Genomic DNA, 3,640 nt, shown 5'->3' with positions numbered 1-3,640 from the left:
AAGAACGCGACAGTGATAAGGCATAAGTAAGTTCAGCCCTGTTGACTTTTTGGCACCACAGGACAGTAGTTCTCAGATAATGTACAAATAAATTTCCAATCAAATTATCTGAATGCAACTGTACTAGCAAATTTAATCTATATAAAGTTAAAAACACAGTTGAGACAATGTCATGCGTATAAAAATAGTTTAACGTTGAGAAAAACATGTGTCGGTTTTCCTGTTTTTGATCAGGCGGTTCAGAAAACAGGCATCGCTTTAAACTATAAATCAAAGTAACGCACCCTGGTCACCAAACAGCAGAAGCGTTATCCCGTGCCAACTGAATCGACGAACAGCTGCGTGGCGCTTCTCCACGTGGGTCACTTCCGGCCTAAAGAGAGATATAAAGCAGACCCATCGCGTTCCATCATCAGACTTAGTACCATTCTACTGGTTTCTCTCTTGAGGTAGTTATTTCATATCTCTGTAAGCAGCGGATAGTTCTTCTTGCGCATTCGATTTAGAATTTGGTATTGCGCTTACTTTTTTTCACACATTAGCTTTTATTTGGTGTATTTTGCCCCTAAAGATTTTTTTCTGTGAACACTAATCCTTCATATTGGTTCTCCACAAAAATTATCATAAAGAAAGTATTTGAGTTCCATTCCAAAATATAGTATTGCTTTTGTCGCTCGATGCGATGCGTGCGAAACAATTTCGTTTGTAAGGTATGCATAAGACAGGTCTTTTTAGTCAGCCGTTCCTTTACTTCTCAATTTAATAGAACTGTGGCACAATTCTTTATAATTACGGAATATTTTCCGAAACAACCAAAAACCACTGTGCAACGTCGGCGAGACGGGCCTTACCCAGGGCCTTTTTTGCCATAGGCAGGTGATTAAGTTTGCACCAATATCTTGAGCAGTAGATAGTCTCCGCCGAAAGTTGCTCAACAGCCATGTCCAAGAACCTTTCTTCGTTCAGTAACGAGAGCACAGTGTATTGCTATCCATGCGCAAGAGGTAGTCCCATTTATACGATGAAGTCTCCCTAATGCGCAATGCTGCTTTCAGCTTCTTGAAGTACGCACAGGTTCCAGAGGTTGCAGCCCGCGTTCCCAGGCCAACTGAAGGCGGGAAGTGGATCACATATATTTTAAACTTCGTAGAAAATCATAAGCGGCTTAACGTTTGGGGCAAAGGAAATTCATCTTTTTCCGAACTGCACGCTGTGTTTTGTGTGTCGCGTATATTGATCATTTCCCATCGTTCTCGCAGCCAACACAGTCAGACTCGTTGCTAAGATGAAGTTCACCTCTGCCATCTTCCTCCTTGCAGTACTCGGAGGTAAGTGGGCGGCGCCAAGGGGCATTGCATTCCATATATTTAATGGCAACGGTGTATTTAATGTGAGCGCAATATGCACTGCTGGATTTGGGAGCGCGGGCACACACTTTTGCCACATAGCATCACGGGTTCAGTAAGATTGCAGCTTCAGGCACTTTAACGGTGAGATTCAACTAAATACACACCCGATTGGATCCTCTTCCGACGACTATGAAACACTCGATTCCACAGGCTGTCGAAATATTCTTTAAAAATGGGTTTAACTGAAACTTCACAAAGAAACTTGGATATACCCTCGGGAATTTGTTACAATCCGCGCCTACCTGTGTGCAGCGTTCCTCGCCATGATGACTGCTGCGGAGGAGAGAACCGAGAAGACGAGTTGCATGTGCAGTAAGTGTGGAAGTTATGCACGTTTGAGTGTTGTATTATGTTTCTTCTTTTATGATGCTGGCGTGTGTTTTTCATGAAATGCTAGATCCACTGTGACTAAAACTTACTCAAATTAAGTCGTCTCTCACTATGATCGCTAAGTGAGCGTATATCTAAACGTATTTGTTTAGACGTAATGTGTAAACGTAATGTTCGTATTATCTAAACGAACATTTTCCATCAAGTATTTGGTTTGTATGAAACTGCATGCTTTACTGTAGTCATAAAGATGTTATGTGTAATCAGCTTTACAGAAAAAATGTATTGGGTGCATACACAAAAGCTACGTTTTTTTTACTCTTTCATAGCGATGGTTTCAGCAGAATATAAGTATTTCTCTATTCCTTCTATTCAGACTTTTATATACAGAGTAAATTTACCATATCATTTACCATATCTGCCATTGCTATATTGAAATGATTCCGCATCTGTGGTTCGATCGATATCAGGTTGCATTGACTTTATTGGATTAATGATTTCGCAAGGCAACAAAACACACACACCATGTTTTGATGAATCACATTGTGGATATTTCTTCGAGTAGATACCTGCGGCCAAGTCCACCGTGAAAGTGTTCATTTGCGAAAAGAAGTGTTGCACCGTGTGCCATGCCACGTATGAATGAATACAGAGGGAACGTGTCCAACTGAAAATAATCTATTAGGGATTCTTTTTGACAATCGGTATTCATTCCGTGGTGCAATTGTACATATATTGCTGAAAAGTCAGACAAGACTGTTTGTTATTTTCACCGACAAAAATAATTGCTTGTGACAGAGGCACCAAGTAATACCCCTATCTTCACCTCAGACATTTCCCTGGATGTCAACTTTTAGAATGAACGTCCTGATAACTGAACAACTTCGAACCTTTTGAGTTTGGAATTATGCGCTGTTCTGTACCCCCCGAAATAATCCTATTGGCGGTGTGTGTGCCGATTTTCTGTGCGCGTAACCATTGGGTGGTCTTTTCCGAAGCTGTTGCTGTTGTAACTAATAAAGCCAGAGCTACGGTACTCTTTTATGTACGTAGACATTTGTCAGGTGTTTGCAAATTATTTCGTTGTTATTAGCGGACTCTTAGCAAATATTTGAATCACGCTTGCTTTGCTACAATAAGCCATGCGTAGTTATTTGCGGGGCCTTCAAATTAAAACATCGCTTTCATGCAGAAAAGGGTAGCGGATGTCCTGACAACAAAGCCTGCCTTAAGAGCTGCACTGACCAAGGCATAAAAGCAGGCTTATGCATTCCATCTCTACTGGGCCTGGACCTGGGCCTGAAGCTCTGCCTCTGTGTGAATTTGTGAATCCGCTGTGAAAGCCTCGCTGGCACATGCGCTCAATAAATGAATACTGTTTATTGTCTCACATGGGAAAAAATTTGCCTATGCGATTTTCATTCATTGTAAGGTGTAAACATACGTGCATCGTCCCCACTAATTATCTAGTTGTGCATCAGCTGCTCCATAATTACCGTACGCATGTTTTACACGGGCAAATACGCTTTGTAACAAATAATACCACGTAAGACACTTGAGTGCGCGACTGAAGTAATAAAATTTCTTTGTAAAACAATCAATGCGCATTTTCAGCGTTAACGTCCATTGATGGCTTGTTAGTGACGTACACAGTATCAATTGGCCGATTCAATGAGCCAATGTTTAACATTACACGATAGGTTGGTGCGTGGTGTTTATTTACGCTTCTTTCATACCTCGCATAAATTACAGCAGACGAGTAAAGCGTGAACCAAAGTGTCAAGCCACAACCGCGAATGATGCATCTATTTTTCTCAGCAGCTGACCTGCAACTATAACGCGCACCCGAATGTTGGAACTGAGCCTCAAGGGATGATGTGGGTATAAAATTGCAGGTTTCA

The 3,640-nt window shown here is 41.4% G+C and overlaps 1 long non-coding RNA gene across 3 annotated transcripts; it reads left to right on the top strand.

Moving 5' to 3' along the window:
• Positions 1-344: 344 nt before the first annotated feature.
• Positions 345-3,340, top strand: LOC140213510 (uncharacterized). Of its 3 annotated transcripts, none has more exons than XR_011890364.1 (4): positions 345-449; positions 1,260-1,328; positions 1,662-1,721; positions 2,932-3,340. It is a non-coding gene; the product is annotated as an uncharacterized lncRNA (long non-coding RNA). The 3 variants fall into 3 exon arrangements; XR_011890365.1 differs by having other exon boundaries at positions 417-468; XR_011890366.1 differs by having other exon boundaries at positions 441-512.
• Positions 3,341-3,640: the final 300 nt, after the last annotated feature.

The sequence above is a fragment of the Dermacentor andersoni genome, chromosome 10 (assembly GCF_023375885.2).
Source record: "Dermacentor andersoni chromosome 10, qqDerAnde1_hic_scaffold, whole genome shotgun sequence".
Classification (NCBI taxonomy): domain Eukaryota; kingdom Metazoa; phylum Arthropoda; class Arachnida; order Ixodida; family Ixodidae; genus Dermacentor; species Dermacentor andersoni.
The sequence above is the reverse complement of the archived record's forward strand: the minus strand, read 5'-3'. Positions and strand labels throughout refer to the sequence as shown.